The sequence below is a fragment of the Arvicola amphibius genome, chromosome 12 (genome assembly GCF_903992535.2).
Source record: "Arvicola amphibius chromosome 12, mArvAmp1.2, whole genome shotgun sequence".
Lineage (NCBI taxonomy): Eukaryota > Metazoa > Chordata > Mammalia > Rodentia > Cricetidae > Arvicola > Arvicola amphibius.
Genome location: NC_052058.2, coordinates 66,418,237 through 66,439,744, shown reverse-complemented (window position 1 = coordinate 66,439,744; position 21,508 = coordinate 66,418,237).

Here is a 21,508-nt window from a genome sequence, read left to right as displayed (position 1 = left end):
GCACTTTCTGTCTGTCTTTCCCTGTCTGTCTCTCTCCCCCAAACAGTTATTTGTTACTTAAAACCACCATCTCGTGACAACAACTATATATTTTTGCAATTTATTTAACTCGCATATTATACATTCACCTGTTCTGTAGACACATGTATTCCCCCTGAACACTACTAAACGCTGGAAGATGGTATCATGCATTGTCTGCGCCCCACCTCCCTGTTTACAGATGTGTCCTTTTATTACTGAAAAAGTAACAGAGTGTCTGCTGGTTCTATCCAACATGACTGTGGGTCAGTGACACGCTGAAACCACCAGTGAGTAGCATCACCTTATTGTTTAGCCAGTAAGAAAACCTGACTCACCCCACTCTAACTGCTGTAACCAATAAGACCTGTTCTAATTCACCAGTCACATCCTTTTTAGATCAACACAGCTGATCTCAGTTCGAACATGAACGCTCATTCAAGAAACCCCAAGCCTCCAACCATGTCATGATCGTTTTGACTAAGCAAATTCTGAGTAAGTATTTATTTATACAGACATTCCCCTAGTATAAACGGAAGTTTCAGCCCTGCTGTCTAACCGAGGGTGCCTGTGTGGATTGGCAGACCAACTAGGCACCCTGAGCTCTTCTGAGGGCAGATGATTGTCACACAGGCAAAGCTATAATCTCATCCCTTGACCACTATCACTTCATGAAAGTCCTCACAGCCACCGTATGCATTCATAGGAGACAGAGTTCTTTCACTGTTCCTGTCAAATAGCAAGAGAGCTTTTCTAAGTTTCCAAGTAGGATCCACGTGTCAAGGCACAATAGGATAAGTGGGAGGAGCCAAGTGTCAAGACACACCAGGATAGTGGGAGGAGTCAAGTGTCAAGGCACACCAGGATAAGTGGGAGGAGCCAAGTGTCAAGGCACACCAGGATAAGTGGGAGGAGCCAAGTGTCAAGGCACACCAGGATAGTGGGAGGAGCCAAGTGTCAAGACACACCAGGATAGTGGGAGGAGTCAAGTGTCAAGGCACACCAGGATAAGTGGGAGGAGCCAAGTGTCAAGGCACACCAGAATAATTGGGTAAGTGGGAACTGGAGGCAAAACTGTTCTTCATAGAGAGACGAGATCCCGTAGAGGTGGGGGAGGGAGGAGAAAGGACAGAAAGGAGAGAGTTCATGTGAGAACTGGTCAAGGGAGAAAAGAACTGGTCAGTAATGACGTGTAGTACTTCTCTTCAAAGAAATCAGATCATATTCCAGGTCCTGCCCCCTTCACCAACTGACCTAATACTTAGAAAGTCTCAGAGTTCCAAAGGACTCCTGAGGTCAGAGTCCTGAGAGGCTTTGACTCAGTCTGTGTCACTTTCTGTTTGTTTTTGCGTCTCTGCCTGCCCTGATGGAGTAAATGTTTGCTGGCTGAGTGTTCGGGGGGGGGGGGGGGTGCTGGGTGCGATCATTGTCAAGCGTGTCGGTGCAGTGGTGGAGCCTGGGTGTGCTTAGTCAGTCTGGCCACAGAATGAACAAATGCGATTTTCAGAAAGTCCCTGGTATCTCTTTTTCCATCACTATGAGGGTTTTTGGTTTTTGGTTTTTCAAGACAGGATTTCTCTGTAGCTTTGGAGCCTGTCCTGGAACTAGCTCTTGTAGACCAGGCTGGCCTTGAACTCACAGAGATCTGCCTGCCTCTGCCTCCCTAGTGCTGGGATTAAAAGCATGCACCACTACCACCTGGCTTACTATGAGTATTTTGTTTGGCTGGTTTTGCTTTGCTCTGTTTTTTGTTTGTTTGTTTGTTTGTTTGTTTGTTTTGTTGTTGTTGTTTGAGTCTTATAAGTGATTTTTGAAGATTTCTTTTAAGCATGTGTACACGGGGGAGTGGGAGTGCCTATAACATATGAGAGCAGGTGCCTGCGGAATCCAGAAGAGGATGCCAGGTCTACTGGAGCTGCAGTCATAGGCGGTTACGAGCCACCTGCCATCGGTACTGTGAACCAAACGCAGGGCCTCTTCCAATGCAGTGCCAGCTCTTAGCTGCTGAGCCATCTCTCCAACACCATGCGTGATTTTAAAACTATTTTGTTTGGTTCCTGAACCAACAGTATGTCTCTTGATGTGTTTCTATTAAATAAGTGGGCTTATTTTTTAAAGTGTGTGTGTGTGTGTGTGTGTGTGCGTGTGTGTGTCTGTCTGTCTGTCTGTCTGTACCTGAAGAACCAAGAGCCCCTTTCCCTTTCCCTCTTGGCGTACAGGAGAGGAAGGACAGAATGAAGGAGAGGCTATGGCTTCTCTCTTTTCTGCATGAGATCTAACTAGAGTGGAAGGATTTGACAAACAATTAACAACCCTCCCTCCTCAGCTGCTGTTTCCCAGAATAGCATCTCCTTTGCTGCCAGGGTAGATGGGCGCCTTCGGGGGAGAAGACACAAAGGTGCCCTCTTTATGAAGCCTGACTGTCTCAAGATCCTGAAGGCAGAGGGGAAACCCAGGGGATTAAATTAGCAGGCAGCTCAGGCTCCACCTGGACGGGAACTAGATAATAGGCTTTAAAGACAGGAAACAGCCTGCACTCCAAAATAATAATTTTCAAAAGCAACACATGATGGATGCTGGGTTTTCTATACCACCTCCTCCCACCCCTGCCCCACCCTTGGTTCATCACAGCCAAGGGAAATCGGCCCGTGAGACTTGGCCGCATGGATGAGCCAGGTCCTCTGGTATTCCGGCAATTCTGCTCCACCTCACCCCGTATTTGGAAAGACTGTCACAGCCAGCCCTTTGGGAAACCCGATTCCTAGTTACAGAAATTGCCCAACACCATGGTTTGAAGAGAGGGGATTAGGGCTGGCGTTGTCCTCCTGCAGCCTCTGCCTGGCTTCTTTTTCTCTCTCTCCATTCTCTCTTTCCTTCCCTGCTCTCCAAGCCTGCCATTTGTCCCTCTCGTTCTTCATTTTCCCTGAAAGACCACTCTCCACACTCCCACACGCCCGCCCGTGTGTTCCGCCAGCCCAGGCTCTCTGGGGTCCTGAAACATTGCCTGTCAGGAGCAGGGCTGTGGCTGGAAAGGGAAAACACACGCTGGGCTAAACAAAGGGAACAACCAGCGGCTCACCTTTAAGAAGGTCAGGAGCCTGAAGATAAAGGAGGAAGGTGGAAAAAGGCAAGGACCAAACTATAACCCTGGCGGATTCAAAGATTAAACATATCACGCTGGATTCTGGGCTTTGCTGTTTGAAAATTTCCTTCCAAATATCCCCAAGAGGAATTAAAGCGGCAAAGCCTGTTCTGTGAATTAACTCGCCACCAGCTTCAGCTCTTGGGAACATAGGATTTGAGCCCTGTGTTTTTGCACACATTTTTCTGCTACAGAGGCATGCTATTTCAAAGTCTGATCACAGGGCTCTGTCCTCCTATACCAGGACTTCCCTGAGGCTGGAAGGCAGGTCTTGTCCTGGGGGTGTGTCTTCAGTACACAGCACATTGGTTCACAAGAGGCACTGGGGTACTGAAGGGGCTCTTGAAGGTGGGTGGGTGGGTGGATGGATAGACAGACGGATGGATATTCAGGTGGATGGATGGACAGATAGATGGTAGAGGAAAGGGTTGGGATATTTATAAAGCATTTCATTTTCTCACAACTGTCTAGAAGAGGGGATATATTATAAAACTGATTTTTTTTCCTTTGACAGACAGGCGGAGGAGTGAAGTGATATGATTAGCCTTGACATTCCAGGAAGACTTGCTCCTCCTCTGTCCTCTCAACACCTAGTGTTCCGGATGGGTTGCACAGAATCACAATCAGCACAGGAGGGTTCAGTTAATGAATCAGGAGACAAAAGAATAGCTGTTCTCCATTGCAGGAAGCTGATTAGGAGAGAGAGAGGGGTGGAGCAGTATATAGAGGGGCAAACATTAAACATTTTCCAACACCTTCCCTTGCTTTATATGTTTTGTTTTTGTTGTTTTGAGGCAGGGTCCTCACCAGGCAACCCTAGCTGGCTTAATCTCAGTATACAGAGCAGGTTGGCCTTGAACTCACAAAGATCCCTCTTCTCTCAGCCTCTGCAGTGCTGGGATTAAAAGCATGCACCACTGCCTGACCTGATCTGGTTTTTGAAACATCTTGATAGACAGAAAACCTGAAGAGGAGAGATACTTCAGAGACTTCAGAAGGGCTCTGGGTGTACGCAGAGAGGACGGAAGTATTTGTGTGGTGTGAAATTTCTGAAGGCCTTTCTTTGCAGGCGTCTGGGGCTGACTCAACTGTGTGACGTTCCGATCCAGACAGGCTTACATTCTCTTCACTTTGGCAGGGCCTCGATTTTTACTTGACTGACAGATGTTAATTAGAGGAGTTCAGCTCCAGAACAGTAGGCAAAATAGAACACTTACAACCCAGAGGACACAGCTTCTGCCCTGACCCCGGTGGGTATGAACGCATAAAGGTGACCTAAACCCACACATGAGTGCATGGCTAGTCTAATCATAACCATAGCTCAACCTGGGATTTGTCACGAGCAGTGTTTAAGGCCATTCTTTTATTCCACTCCCCTTGCTCATCAGGCCTTGCAAAAAGAACAACAAAAAGCGCTGGAGAGCTGAGATTTACACAGGCCAGTAGCCTCACCACGTTCTGAACACAGAAAATGCTTGGGAGGTATTAGGAAGGGCAGTTAATTGGTTGGCTCCTGAATGTGTTAATCCTGAGCAAAGCTGTGTTAGTACCTCATTAGCACATTAATTCTACCGACTACTCTCTTGCAGTCCTGTATCAGTTAAAATCCAGAGCATTTCTGGAGGTTGTTTTACGGAAACCAGGTTGTATTGATAAGAATCACAAGCACAGATCCTTGTCTCAGAACCCTGGATCTGGAAAAAATTGAGATTAAGGAAAGATAAACTCGTAAACAGACGCGTGAAATACTGAGTTTGGTCCTTCTCAGCTCAAAACACTTGCTTCCGCAAGAGTGTCATCAGGGATCCTTGTTTCTGAGGTCAGGGAGCAGCGAGGTGAGCAGGCAGCATTCCAATCCTGCCCGCTTTCGAGCTGTGCTGGAAAGGCCCTTGTAACCAGGGAAGGACGCAATGCCGCCACTCCACGCGCCTGGCACCTGGCTCCGGGAGGAGAGGCGGAATAGGTAGGCTCAGTGTTTAGACACTTTGGGCTGGAGAGACGGCTCCGTGGGTGAAGAGCTTGCTTCGCAAGCTTGAGGACCTGAGTTCGGATGCCCAGAACTGACATAAAAGTCGGGATTGGTGACGGGTGCCTGTAACTCTAACACTGAGGGGGCAAAGACAGGCAGATGGGGGTGGGGTGTGTCTGTCAAGCTAGCTAGTCTGCTAATTTCATAATCTCCAGGTTCAGAGAGAGAACCTCTCTGAAAAAATTAGTTGGAAAGCAATAAAGGAAGATACCTGAAGTTGGTCTCTGACTTAGTATGCATAGGCGCAGGCAAGCATGTCCACACACGTGCATACACCATACATGCAAACACGGCACCACCTTTGCTCCCAAGTTATCTGGATTTCACATTGGAGCTCATAACCTCATAGGTTTCCCAAGACCTCTTGTTTTGTTTTTTGAGATAGGATTTCTCTGTGTAGTGCTGGCTGTCCCCAGAACTCACTTTGAAGACCAAGCTGGCTCCAAACTCATAGAGATCCGCCTGCCTTTGCTTCCCAAATGCTGGGATCAAAGGTGTGCGCCACCACCACCTGGCTCAAAACCTTAATTTTAAAATGTATTTTCTGTGCACTTTTCCCCTCAGTATGTTATTGCTGTATTTTGAGTATTAAATATCCCCCAAAGGATCAGAGGCTAGGGATCTGATCCTGCCAACTGATGTGCCAAAGATGCTGAACTTTGACAACTCTTGACATAATCAGTATGAAATCACTGGTATTATTTGGGTGATTAAAGAAACAGGAGTTGTGCCAGGCGGTGGTGGCGCACACCTTTAATCCCAGCACTCGGGATGCAGAGGCAGGCGGATCTCTGTGAGTTTGAGGCCAGCCTGGTCTACAACAGCTAGTTCCAGGACAGGGTCCAAAACTATAGAGAAACCCTGACTCGAAAAACCAAAAAAAAGAAAAAAGAAAAAGATAAAAGAAAAAAGAAAAAGAAAGACAGACAGACAGACAGACAGACAGACAGACAGACAGACAGAAAGAAAGAAAGAAAGAAAGAAAGAAAGAAAGAAAGAAAGAAAGAAAGAGGAGTTGTACCTACTTAGAGGAAGCAGATCAGATCACTGGGGCCTGTTCTAGAATGATGTACCTTGTCGCCTCTTTACGCTCCCTTCTTCCTGCCTGCCATGAATTGAGCAGGCTCTGCTCTAGTTCTTTCTGCCATGACCTCTTTCTCACCTCCAGGCCCAAAGCAAGGGATCCAGCCAAACGTGGAGCGGAACCCCTGAAACCAGAAGCCTTTCCTCCTTTTAAATTATACTAAGTAGCTGGGCAGTGGTGGCACACACCTTAGTCCCAGCACTCAGGGAGGCAGAATTCAAGGCCAGCCTGGTCTACAGAGTGAGTTCCAGGACAGCCAGGGCGCACAGAGAAACCCTGTCTCACAAAAACACCTGACATCATTGACCTCTGGCCTCCACGCGCGTCCACACCCACATTAACATGTATGTGTGCTGTACATGCAGCCTTCACTGAAAATCCTAGGAGTAGATGGAGGAGTGAGTTCGGTTTGGTTTGGTTTGGTTTGGTTTTCAAGATGGGGTTTCTCTGTGTAGCCCTGGCTTTCTTAGAACTTGCTCCATATACCAGGCTGACTTTGAACTCAGAGATTCACCTGTCTCTGCCTCCTGAGTGCTGGGATTAAAGGCATGTGCCACCACCACTGTCCAGCTCCAAGATTTGGTTTATAAATTTATGCCCAGTCTAGCTCAAATCATGGCCATCATGCTTAGCTATATTTGTGAATAAATTCAATGATAAACTGTCCTTAAGGGAGTCTGCAGTTAACTGAAATCTGTTCCTTGAGTTGACCAGCATGGTCCCATTAAGAAAGAAGCATTAGTGTGGTGGTTGCATGCCTTTGATCCCAGCACTCGGGAGACAGAGGCAGGAGGATCTCTGTGAGCTTAAGGGCAGCCTGGTCTACAGAGAGAGTTCCAGGACAGACTCCAAAGCTACACAGAGAAACCCTGTCTCAAAAAAAAAAAAGAAAGGAAGGAAGAAAGAAAGGAAGAAAGAAAGAAAGAAAGAAAGAAAGAAAGAAAGAAAGAAAGACCCACTAGCCCACTAGACCCACTAGATGGGACAAAGGCAACCTCTGTCTGAGTAAACAGGACTTAAAGCTCAGATCCTCTGGAGCTTCTTCCTTCTACCTAACACTGAGAGCTTTGGGACCTATGGGGTAGAGGACAATCACCTTGGGTGCAGACATCTTCAAATCATGAAAGGCAACAGAGTAGCAAGAGCCAGGTAGTAACTGTCCTGGGTTTTTCTTCTGTGAGATTTCAGACCAGTGGAAACAGCTGTAAATATTTCCCAAGCAAGTGACTTTTACTCCTGATCACTGTTTCTAGAAACGGGTCTCACATAGCCCTGACTGACCTTGAACTCACTGCATAGCCACAGCTGCACAGAGTGGCTGGACCTTGCTGCATTTCTGCATCTCATCAAGGGATGGAGCAAGAGCAGATTCCTCCACATTCTTTCCAGCATTTGTTATCATCTAATTTTCTTTTGGCTTTAGCTGTTTTTATAGATGTGTATTGGTAGCTACTGCTGTCTTCCTACTTGTTGCATAAGTGTGTAGTGATAGCCGCTGTTTCCCTAGTGACCGGTGATGCTGGAAATATTTTATATCAGGCTATGAAGTTTGTCACTGGTTTCAACTTTTCTTTCGGCAAATGATTTTCTTCTCTTCAAGCCTTAACTTTCTCATCTGTTGAATGAGAGAATTGAACCAGGTGATGTCTGGCAGGTTCTCAGCTCTCCATACCCACATATTCCTGGACCCACCCCAGGGCAGCTCCTTTGCAAGGTGACAAGCTTTCATTTTCCCTTTAGGCATCATTAGCCCTATCTGCCAAGAACTGACAAGCAATGGCTCTTACCCGAGAGCTTCGCTGACATTTCTGGGAAATGTGCAGGAGCTTCATTTGACCCTTTAAGCCTTACTCAGCACTGAAGTCCCGTCATCATAGGCTGAGCAAAAAATTATAACAAATTTGCAAGAGAAACTTATTAATTTTCCGATGCACTGAGAAGATAGTTGAATTACTTTGTTCCCAAGACCTCTCTGTAGGTCATAGTTGTGAGTGGGTGAGAAACTCATTATTTTGGTCAAGCATCATTTGAGTGCCACTGGGTTTTGTTCTGGAAAAGGTGCAGTCAGCTGTCTGGGGAGAAAAAGTTGAGTTTGGTTCATGCTCTGCTACTTATTGAGTATATTAATCCATTTGTCATTACTATCAGACAGTGCCTAATACACACATATACACATAATCCATTTGTCATTACTATCAGACGATGCCTAATGCAAGCTACATACACACACACACACACACACACACACACACACAGGGTCTCACTATCATACAATACCTAAAGCAAGATGTATATGTGTGTGTTTGTATGTATGTATGTATGTATGTATGTATGTATGTATGTATATGTACAGGGTCTCATTATGTAGCCCTGGATGGCCTGGAACTCAATAGCTTGCTATGTAGACCATCCTGAACTCAAACCCACAGAGATCTGCCTGCCTCTGCCTCCTTAGGGTTGGGATCCAAAGTGTGCACCACCATAAGTGGCTGGTAAGCTACTGTGGGGGAAAATGTTCTAGACATTCAAGGTCATGCTGCTGATAGGCCCTGCCTCTGTAAGGATTTTATGATGTCATTATGGGGACATGTGCAGGAGAAAGAAATTATATGGCCAGACAGGAGGCCACAGAGACTGTAGCCAGGACTCCAGCAACAAGGCATGCCTTAGACCCTTCTGAGGACATACTCCTGTTTGACCTAAATCTCTTGAAACTGCCACCCTGGGGACCACATTCCTATTACATGAACCTTTTAAGAGAAAAGTACCATCCATTCAAACCACAGAAACATGAGAGTTTGTCAAGAAATGCAATGTCACAAAAAGGGGGTGGGGTGGGGAGCTAGACATGGTGGTGTACACCTTTAATCCCAGCACTCAGGAGGCAGAGGCAGGGAGATCTCTGTGAGTTTGAGGCCTGCCTGGTCTATAGAGTGAATTCCAGGACAGCCGGGACTACACAGAGCAGGCCACCAGCCTGGGTACTATGCTCCAAATATTCAAGGCTTTTAGGAGACAGACAACATTCAAACCAAAGAAACCTGTGACCTTGTTGAGAAACAAAACCAGCAAAAGGAGACAATGGTATCTCCTGATCAAATACATGGGTCTCTGTATATTTCTCATTCAAACCACCACAGTCCTCTGAATAGTCAACTATTGCCCCCATCTCTAGGTATCTAATTAATGCTTTTTCGAATTATCAGATAATGCCTTTGAACTATCTTTTTCTTAAAAAAGAAAAGCAAAAACAAGCTACTTTTTATTTATTTTTATTTGTTTGTTTGTTTATGTGTGTGCATGTTTGGGGGCACACAGGCCACCAGGCATGTGTGGGAGGTTAGAGGACAACTTTCAAGGATCAGTTTTTCTCCTTCTACCACATGGGTCCTGGGGCTCTAAGTCATGACAGCAGACTTGGTGGGAAGTACCTTTATCCACTGGGCCATCTTGCTGGCCCCGGAATGTATTCTTAGCAGACCAATAGTTTCCATCAACCCACGGACTAAGAATGTCATCAGATAGCAGAAACCTACAGATTTTTTGGCACTCTCTAATGTATTTGATAAGTATCTTGGTTTCTGAGAGTCTTTCATCGTGTGACTATAAGAAACTTGTCCTACCACCTCAAGAGGGGAACAAATCTACCTGAATCCTTGGTTATTGGTCATAGTCACTCATATTTTGGCTTAGGATAAACTCTTTGATCCCCTTTGACTTGACAGCCGGGATTTGGTCCACATCTTGTTATCTGGCTCCTGGTAGGCTTTCCAGCAACTCATTGTCAATACACATGTGTGTAGAGTACCTTTCTTGTCCCACACACTGGGGTCTCAGGCTTCAAGGAACCTGCATTTTATGAATGGCTGAGAACTAATGAAGGCCATCAGTAATTGTGGCATATTAAGAACTTAGAGTAAACAAACTTTGTGGCTTTAATGAATCAGCCTGCCTCCACCTTAAGCTTGAAAGCCATCTTATAATAAAGAATAACTAGGCTCATCCCTATTTGTGATTAAATCTCTGTTTCTCAAGGATTGGGCTATGTCCCATCTGTAACCTTAGCTACAAATGGTTCTGTACTTTCTGTTCCAGGAAACAGCAACCATATCTTTGTAAAAAGTTATATTGACCATCTTGCAGCCCTACCTTTGTTTTAAAAAGGTGATGACTATCTGTTGTTATGACCACCTTGCTATGCTCTGCTTCTGTAGCCTTGCCTATTTTGCCTACCAAATCCCCCATTTGGAAACTCCCTACCCTGAGCTATAAAAACCTTGTCTTCCTAACAAAAGGAGATCAAGGGGATACAAACTGAAAAAGAAGAAGTCAAACTCTCACTATTTGCTGGTGGTATGATAGTTTACATAAGTGACCCCAAAAATTCTACCAAGGAACTTCTACAACTCATGAATACTTTCAGTAATGTAGCAGGATATAAGATTAACTCAAAAAAAAAAATCAGTAGCCCTCCTATACACAGATGATAAATGGGCTGAGAAAGAAATCAGAGAAACATCACCCTTCACAATAGCCACAAATAGCATAAAATATCTCGGAGTAACTCTAACAAACAAGTGGAAGACTTGTATGACAATAACTTTAAATCTTTGAAGAAAGAAATTGAAGAAGACACCAGAAAGTGGGAAGATCTCCCATGCTCTTGGGTAGGCAGAATTAACATAGTAAAAATGGCAGTCCTACCAAAAGCAATCTACAGATACAATGCAATGCCCATCAAAATCCCAGCAAAATTCTTCCCAGACCCCAAAAGAATGGTACTCAACTTCATATGGAAAAGCAAAAAAACCAGGAGAGCCAAAACAATCCTGTACAATAAAAGAACTTCTGGAGGCATCACAATCCTTGACTTCAAACTCTACTATAGAGCTACAGAACTGAAAACAGCCTGGTATTGGCATAAAAACAGACAGGAGGACCAATGGAACTGAATTGAAGACCCGGATATTAATCCACACACTTTTGAACACCTGATTTTTGACGAAGAAGCAAAAAAATATCAAATGGGAAAAAGAAAGCATGTTTAATAAATGGTGCCGGCATAACTGGATATCAACATGTAGAAGAATGAAAATGGACCCATATCTATCACCATGCACAAAGCTCAAGTTCAAACGAATCAAAGACCTCAACATAAAGCCAGCCATATTGAATGTCATAGAAGAGAAAGTGGGAAGTACACTTGAACACATTGGCACAGGAGAACACTTCCTAAATATAATCCCAGTAGCACAGACACTGAGAGAAACAATTAATAAATGGGACCTGAAATTGAAAAGCTTCTGTAAAGCAAAGGACATGGTCAACAAAACAAAATGACAGCCTACAGAATGGGAAAAGATCTTCACCAACCCCCACATCAGATGGAGGTCTGATCTCCAAAATATACAAAGAACTCAAGAAATTGGTCATCAAAATATCACATAATCCAATACAAAAAAAATGGAGTACTGACCTAAACAGAGAACTCTCAACAGAGGAATCTAAAATGGCTGAAAGACACTTAAGGAAATGCTCAGCATCCTTAGTCATCAGAGAAATGCAAATCAAAACAACCCTGAGATTCCATCTTACACCTGTAAGAATGGCCAAGATCAAAAACACTGATGACAACTTATACTGGAGAGGTTGTGGGGAAAAGGGAACACTTCTGCATTGCTGGTAGGAATGCAAGCTGGTATAGCCCCTTTGGATGTTAGTGTGGAGATTTTTCAGAAAATTAGGAAACAGCCTTCCTCGGGACCCAGTAATACCACTTTTGGGTACATATCCAAAGAATGCCCAATTGTGCCACAAGGACATGTGCTCAACTAAGTTCATAGCAGCATTGTTTGTCATAGCCAGAACCTGGAAACAACCTAAATGCCCCTCAACCGAAAAATGGATAAGGAAAATGTGGTACATTTACACAATGGAGTACTACACAACAGAAAAAAATAATGACACCTTGAATTTTGCAGGCAAATGGATGGAGCTAGAAAACATCATTTTGAGTGAGGTTATCCAGACCCAGAAAGACAATTATCACATATACTCACTCAGAGGTGGGTTTTAAACATAAAGCAAAGAAAACCAGCCTACAAATCACAATCCCTGAGAACCTAGACAACAATGATGACCCTAAGAGAGACATACATGGATCTAATCTACAAGGGAAGTAGAAAAAGACACGATCTCCTGAGTAAACTGGGAGCATGGGAACTTTGGGAGAGAGTTGAAGGGGGGGGAGGCAGGGAGGGGAGCGGAGAAAAATGTAGAGCTCAATAAAAATCAATAAAACTGAAAAAAAAAAAAGACCTTGTCTTCCTCTTGTCCAAGGCTGATCTCCTAAAACCTGTCTTTTAGGAAGAGACAGCCTGTGTACATGAATAACAAATCATACTTTAATTTATTACTTCCTTTAATTACTTTGGCCATGATGATGTGGGTTGGTGGTCTTTCTCCTCCAGTCTTTGGGATTAATAATATTATAACACGCACAGTGCCAGAGAAAAGCTAACAACTCCTTCTGGTAGAAACCCATCTTTCTGGAACTCACTCTCTAAACCAGGCTGATCTTGAACTCACAGAGATCCACCTGCCTCTGCCTCCCAAGAGATGGAATTTAAGTGTGCACGACCATGCCTAGCTAAACAGCTAGTTCACAAATCTTTGATGTTTGATTTCAGTTTCATTTGGAAAGGTTCAAACTGGATTAAAGCAGTTTGCTTTTTCCCTTCGGGGGTCCACAGGGACCAATGACTAATTCCATTAGTTTTCATTTTAAGTAGGGTGATAGGCAACCCGTGTGCTCAGCCTCTGGGGCCCTGCCTGGTTTGACAACTTCCTGTTGTGGGTAATACACAGATTATGTATCCATAGCTGTCTTGTGAGTAATGAGCCGAGCGTGTGCTTAGGTATTTTAAAGCACAGGAGAGGGTTGTGTTTCTGCAGCGGATGCAACTCCAAATGATTGCGTTTTATTATTACAACCCCTTAAAATTTCCCAGAATTGACACTTCTTAGGACATTTTTCTTCTCAGAGTGTTCCTGGAATTCTCTATTTATTCTACTGTCGTGTTGCTCAGAGGAAAAGAAGAGAAACAAGAAACAACCATGAGCTTTTACTCAGTTCCTGTAACGGTTGCTTCCGCCCTGATACCCAAGAAGGAAAAAGAACAAAGACTGATCCGGCTTGGGTCTGCGTGCCTTATTTCCGCTTGGGAAACCCTTTTTTTTTCCCATTCTCTCATCCCGTAGGCCCCACTCCTTGACTATATCTGCTGTAAGCAAGCTTGCTCTCCTACTCTCCGAAACCGTGTTCCTCCTTCCTTGCTCCTTCTCACACCTCCTTGCTTCTCAGAGGTCTGGCTGCTGCCACCGCACTTGCCTCAGACCCAGACTCTCCCTGCCAGGGGCTCCAGGCCAGCGCAGCCTTCCAGCTGCCACTCTGTCACTCAGCCCTTCAGTGCCAAGACTCAGAACCTTCTGGCCCCAAACATTCTTTCACACCCATCCCCCACAAGGGACACACGCAGAGGCCCCTGCTGGGTTCAGTTAACTCTGAGTGTGAGGAAGGAGGAGAGAAATAAAGCTAGGAGGACCAAGCCTCCGAAGGAACCCTTTCCCATACTTCCTCCCGGACCGGCATTGATGAGAATTGAAAAGATCTGTTTGGGCGGTATAGCTCAGGGACAGAGCGCTTGTCTGGCACGCTTGAGGTCCTAAATCCAGTCCTCGGTAATACACGGGGTAGAGGGGAAGGGAGAGGGAGTATTGACGATGTAATGTTCTGCCTGGGCGGACAGTTCAATAGAGCCCTTGCAGTTCCATCTCAGGTAACTCACAAATCTAGATTTTACTTACAAGAGAAATGTGGGACTATACCCTCTCTTGTTGCCACTCTTCCCTCCTCCCTTTAGATCTCTTCCTGTCCCTCATAGTCGCCCTTTATATTTGTGTTTGTAACTAGATTTTGCATATGAAAGAAAGTATGTAATATTTGTCTTTCTGAGTCTGGTCAAGTACCTCCTACAGCTTTCAAGAACAGTGCCTTAGGAAGAGTAGGAGTTCAGCTTTGCCTCCTATTGAGTTTGAGGCTAGCCTGGGCTACATGAGATACATGAGACCCTGACCCTGTGTCAGAGAAAATGAGAGTGCAAACCTTATTCCTTAATGGGCATGGAGAGAGAGAGAGAGAGAGAGAGAGAGAGAGAGAGAGAGAGAGAGAGAGAGAGAGAGAGAGAGAGGAAGAAGGAAGGAAGGAAGGAAGGAAAGAAGGGGAAGAAAGAAGAAAAGATAGTGTCTCATGTAAGAAGCACTGAGTTACTGAATTCTGTCTGTCCTTAATACACATTTACAGTAGGGGAGGTTAGAAGTTGGTAGAATCTTTGGGATCTAATCTCACAAGCAGGGCAAAATCTAGATAAAATCATGGCTATAGTAGTGAGGCCTGTAAGACCAGCCCAAAAGCTGAAGTAAGAGGAGCAAGCCTGGACTACACTGTACAAATCTGGAGATGGAGTGTGTGTGTGTGTGTGTGTGTGTGTGTGTGTGTGTGTGTGTGATATTAAACCTTATTAAACAAAGAATGTTGAGTTGGCGAGACAATTCACCAAGTAAAGGCACTTGCTAACAAACTTAACAACCTGAGTTTGATCTAGATGGTAAAGGGACCAAACCAACTTCTACAAGTGGACTTCAGCCTTCCACATGTACACCCTGGCATGCCCGTGCCCTGCCCCCACCCCCACTCATATACAAACTAATGAAAGTAACTTTTAAACAACTTAAAGCTTGCTGAACTCCACCAAGAATTCGGAAGAAGCTGTGGGCTGTTAACCCCCGGGCGCCTGCAGCAACTCGGGCTATTTCTCCTCTCTGACTTCAGCTGTAAGATGACACTGTCCTTTTGCACATGCACATGAAGACTAGCTAATCAAAATACTGTACTGACTCACTCAAGAGGTATTTACTGAGCTTCTACTACATACAAGGCATCATGGAAGCCGATCGTGCAATGTTATATAAAGATTTTAAAAATAGATCGTTACAGATAAACATGGTGATTATGTAAAATGACTGGAATAGTTTTGCCTGGATGAACTAAGGAGGGCATTTACTTCTACCCTGTTGGGTAGACTGACCTTTATAGTGAGGAGCGGTGGGCAGGCCTGCTTTTCGTCCTGCCCGACTCCCACATGGCTAGCTTTGCCCCAGAAATAAAAACACACAAATTGTATTCTTTTAAACACTGCTTGGCCCATTAGCTCTAGCCTCTTATTGGCTAACTCTCACATCTTGATTAACTCATCTCTATTAATGTGTGTAGCACCACAAGGTGGTAGCTTACCAGGAAGATTCAGCATGTCTGACCTGGCGGCTGGCTCCATGGTCGCTGGCTCACTTCCCTTCTTCCCAGCATTCTGTTCTGTCTACTCCACCCCCTATGTTCTGACCTATCAGGCCAAGCAGTTTTCTTTATTAATTAGCCAATGAAACAACAGATAGATAGAAGACCCACCTACATCAGACCTTTTTATTCCTGCCCTCACTCCTCCCTTCCAAATCAATTCAATTACTTCCATGTTGGGTCTGCTTGGTTTTAATGGTATGGCGAGTTGCTGTGTAAAGTGTAACCTGCACAGAGATTCCCAACAAAAGGGCAAATGAGGTCAAAGTTCACTCTGTGCTGTGTAGAAAGAAGCGGCGGGCTGTGTCCCGCCACCCGGCTAGCTTTACCCAAAATAATTACACGGAAACTGTATTCTTTTAAAACACTGCCTGGCCCATAGTTTTAGCCTCTTATTGGCTAATTCTCACATCTTCCTTTAACCCATATTTAGTAATCCGTGTAGCACCACGAGGTGTGGCTTACCAGGAGAGATCTTAACCTGCATCCATCTCGGAGAGGAGAAGCATGGAGACTCACTATGGCGACTGAAGCATCTCCCCACTCCTGCTACCCAGCATTCTGTTCTGTCTACTCCGCCTACCTAATTTTCTGTTCTCTTAAAGGGCCAAGGCAGTTTTCTTTATTAATTAACCAATGAAAGTAACATAGACAGATAACTCTCCTCCATCAGTGCTGGACAGGCCAAGCCACATGACCTAGTCTGGCTAGTTTTATGTCAACTGGACACAGCTAGAACCACCTGAAGGGAAGGAACCTCAATAGAAAAAATGTCTCCATGAAATTCTGCTGTAAGAAATTTTCTTAACTGGTGATTGATGGGGGAGGGCCCAGTCCATGGTGTGCTGGTCCTTGATCCTATAAGAAAGCAGGCTAATAGCCTAGCCGTGGTGGTATACACTTTTAATTCCAACACTTGCGAGGGGCAGAGGCAGGTAAACCTTTGAGCTTGAGGCCATCCTGATCTACAGAGAGAGTTCCAGGACAGCCAGAACTACACAGAGAAATCCTGTCTTGAAAAGAAAACAAAAAAGAAAGGAAGGGAGGAAGGAAGAAAGAAAGGAACAAGTCATGATGAGCAAGCCAGTAAGCAGCACCCCTCCATGGCCTCTGCGTCAGCTCCTGTCCCCAGGTTCCTTCCTTCCCTGTTTGAGCTCCTGCCCTGACTTCCTTCAGTGATGAACTATAATGTGGAAGTGTAAGTCAAACAAATTCTTTCCTCCCCAAGTTGCTTTCAGTCATGGTCTTTCATCATGGTAATAATAAACCTAACTAAGACATTTGGAGGGTCTTGACCACAGCTGTCCTATATGGGTTAGTGTGACTCTACTGGTTCACAAGACAGACACCGAAAAACTGGGCAAAATTTTGTGCTTTTGATCTACGACAAACTTTTAGTGGCATACACAGACAGCTTCTCTTTCTACATGAGAAGCTACCTATATATGTGTAGCATTTTCCCTCAGTACTGCCAGCTGTGGGAAGAAGAGGGGAACTTGACAAAGGAGGCCACAACGAAAGCCTCAAGATGTTCCCTTGATACAGGGCACCTACACTCTTTCTGGAAACCTTATACCCAGGGCACCTAGGAACCCTAGGGTCCCAGCTCATTTAACCCACTGTCGGGCATCACCATTTCCCCTCCAGTAGAACTTGACCTTCATGCTGAGAGGCAAAGATGGAAACACCAGAAACCTCAGGCTTCCTAAGCAAAGCCTGTTAGACAGATACACAGTGACTCCTATCTACATATGCTCTTCATAATGTTGCTTTGACAATCTTCCTACTGAGTGTCAGGATCTACGCCTCTTCTCCTTGAAACTGAGCAGGCTTTAGTGACTTTCCTGGCCAACTAAAGAATATGGCAAAATATCCCAGCTGAGGGGAGCTCACTACCACCTACAGAATCTGATGGCTCCAAGGCCACCATGTTGTGAGGAAGCTCACACTAACCCACACAGAGAGCCAGCGTAGAGTCATCATTACGCCCCGAAGGGGGTGACGCCTGGGTTGGCTTGAAGGCAGACACCCTATGTTGTGCTCACAGCTTCTCTAGTTCTTCACTGTTTTGCTTCCAGCCTCCGATTGTCTACAGTTCCACGAAAGGATAGAAGCCAGCATTGCCTACCCAAGTCCTACCCAATCCCTGACCTACAGAAGCCATGAAAGATCCTGAAATGATTGCTGCTTTAAGCAGCTAGGTTTGGGGATCTGTTACATAGCCTATGGGTTTGGGGGTCATTACAAGCTAGAAGGACTGCAAAGAAAGGGAGCCCAAAGTGAAGAGGGAGATGCAGAGACTTACACAGAGGTTAAGGTTAAATGTGGGCAAGCTTCTGAAGAGAGGCGCCTTGGAAGGGCCTACGGAAGTCATTGTCTAAGGATGGCAAGGCTGCCAAGTGAGTAGGGGAAACTCAGATTTTGGAGACAGACATCCAAAGATTCTTCCTGGCTTTGCTGTCCACTGTTTGTGGCTTGAGACACACTCCTCCCAAAAGAACATTCTGTGAATTAATATACTGCCATGAAAAAATAGGAGATAAAAGAATATGTCCCTGGGCTGGCATGTCTGGGGTCAGCAGACCCCTCTCTGTGATGTTCTTGTTCTCACGGGAACCCTCCTGCTAGATGATGAGCTGCCCTGTGGACACTAGTCCCTGACCCATTTGGCGTTCCATTCCTGGCAGCAAGCGAGCGCACTGGCATTTGACAGTCCTTATGCATCCATCTGATTCCCTCATGGGTACACTTGACCTGCACAGATGAGGACAAAACCTCAGACTGGGGGGATCAGAATATGATGACCTCATGGAACCCTGCCAGAAAAATGGCCAGCTAAGGGACCTGATGACACAAAGCAAAACCACTCTTCTCTCCATCCAAAAACAGCGAGAAGAGGAAAAAGGCGGCAGTTCCTCAGAGATAAGGGAGAGGTCGGAACATGGAAATTGTTGGAACAAGAGGTTAAGAAGGGCATCGAGAAACCTGTCATCATACTGCTTTTATTTTGTTGTTATTATTTTGACAGGATCACATGTATCTCAGTTTGCTCTCGAATTCCCTATGTAGCTGAGGAACTTTGAACCCGTGATCCTTCAGCCTCCATCTCCCACGCATGTGTTACATGCATGTGTTACATGCATGGAGTTACACGCATGTGTTGTCACGCCCAGTTTTATGCTGGCCCAGGAACTGAACCTTCTGAATGTTAGCCCAGCAGCCTAGCAACTGAGCAACGTGCCCAGCCCCCACACCACTCCTTCAGACTGCTTCCCTTCTTACCTGCTCCGTTTACCATTTTTCTGTACAAATCTTGGTCTGTACGCGCTAAAAAAGAAAACAGATAATAAACGTAGTGGAGTCTAAAACAAAACCAGTCAAACAGGTTCTTCATGCAGCGCTCTTGATCTAAAATACTCAGCAAAGACAACTCAGAGCCTAAGCATGACTGAAGGAGTGAAGTTCTCTGTCACACTTAGACTAGGGTGCCACCTTGTTGGTAGACCTGAACATTTGTAATCAGTAAACAGGAATTAATTAAATCACAAGTCTAAGAGTATTAAGAAACAATACAATTTTAAACCATTTACAAAAAAAATCTAAAGTTTTAGTTTTTGTTGGTGTGTGTGTGTGTGTGTGTGTGTGTGTGTGTGTGTTTGCAGTGCTGAAGATTGACCCCAGGGCCTCACACATGCTAAGCAAGCTCTCTCTACCACTGGGTTACACCCTCAGCCCCCAAAAGTTCAATTCTAATTTCTGTCTTTTCTGTTCTAATTCAGTCTCTAACACCAAAGCGTGAAAGGGAAGGGCTGGGGTGGGCGGGGGGGGGGAAGGGGACAATGGGACGGGACGGGAACGACACAACAGGGAGGACTCTTTTTGAGACATAAATATACCATCATATTTATAAGATTTTTTTTACATTTATTTATTTGGCATATTTTGTGTCACGGCACTCATGCAGAGGTCAGAGGACAACTTTCTTTCAGGAGTCAGTTCTCTCTCCTTCAGCTTGTGAGTCCTGACCACTGATTTCAGGGCCTCAGGCTAGGTGGCAGGCATCTTTATCCACTGAGCCATCCCCAACCAAATTCCATTATTTTCACATTCAAATATTACAAGTGACTGGAGTTCTCTGAAGTTCTACTGGAGGAGATAATATGTCTGGTAATTACTGGTTTTGTTCTGTTAAGGATTTTTGGTTTTGTTTTGGCTTGTTTTAGATAGTTTCACTGTGTAGCTTAAGCTAGCCCCAAACTTAAAATCCATCTGCCTCAGTTTCCTAGTACTGAGCTTATAGGAGTCCCATCACATTCAGCTTTATATTCTCACAGAAGCAATAAAAAGTGAAGTCATTGCCATAGCTCTAGTTAGACACATTTCCAATATTTCAAGCTCTCTGGCAGAACCACTTTGTGCTTCTGTTTCCTCTTGGGCCATGATATGTGTTTAATGACTAGTCCATTCTCAGGCTGTTTAGAAACTTGCTGGATGTTCTCATGTGTTGGTCCAACCCTAGATTCACAGTCAAAGCCATAATAGTCAAGGTTCGTACATGGCAAACATTCTTGTGAGAAGATGAACAAGAAAGGCTGTCTTTTGGTGGAATGGGGGATCCTCACACGGTGTCAAGTGGAGGCTGGATGCTCAAGTCTGTGGCATTATAGGAAGACGTCTCCTGCTACAGTGAGGAAGTTCCTTGCATCTCTGAGACTCTGTAATCTACTTGTAAATCATCATGGAGAAATAGGATGCTGGGAAGTATTGGGTTGTGAGACAGAGTGTATTCAAAGTCAACGGTGATAAAGGAGTCAGTCCATAAAGAGCCTGAAAGGTGACAGCTCTTCAGGAGCCCAAGAACAAAGAAAAATTGGTAGCTCCTGCCTTGTTGTCACAAGCGCTCAATTCCCTAAATTCCCCGCTGTGTCAGGAGTATGGCCGAGGCTTCCGACAACAGACGGGTTGGGGCCTGAGAGCAGAGATCCTGGCTCCTAGGAGGGAGAACTGCACACATTGACTGGTGTGGGATGGTAGTTGCCTTCTATTTGCTCTGAAAGGAAGAGAGGTTTTTAATCAGTTACATGTGTTTTTCCTCACAGCTCAAAACTTACACAATATTCTGCAAAACCTAGAAGCAGCCACTGACAGTTCTAGCCTTTCTCAAGATTCTCTCGGAACTTGACAAATTTTAACTCACAATTTACAAACTCCAGAAGATAAAAAAGCAGGAGCTTTCTTCTGGAGATGAATGTACAAATTGGTTTAGGATTCAGATTGTACTCTATTTATAACTAAACATTACTCATCCACCAGTTATCTTTGCTGGTTTTCTAGCGAATAGATGCTGTAGAATATTATTTTAAGGTGTGTTACATTTGTTTATGCTGTGGAACATTTGTTTAATGACGCAAAGATGTGTTGCTTTCTTTATGTTGTATTGGTTCAGCTCTGTGAAGCTGTGTTACTTTGTCTGTCTAAAAGACCTGATTGGTCTAATAAAGAGCTGAACAACCCATAGTTAGGCAGGAGAAAGGGTAGGCGGGGCTGACAGGCAGAGAGAATAAATAGAAGGAGAAATTTGGGAGGAAAAGATCAAGACATGAGAAAGAGGAGGAGAGGAAGACTCCAGGGGCCAGCTACCCAGCTACCCAGCAAGTCATGGAGAAAGAAGTAAAGAAAGAAATAGACAAAGGTAAAAGCCCACAGGCAAAAGGTAGACTGGATAAGCTTAGAAGAGCTGTCTAGAAACAAGCCAAGCTAAGGCCAGGCATTCATAAGAAAAAGTAAGCCTCTCCGTGTGATTTATTTGAGAGCTGGGTGGTG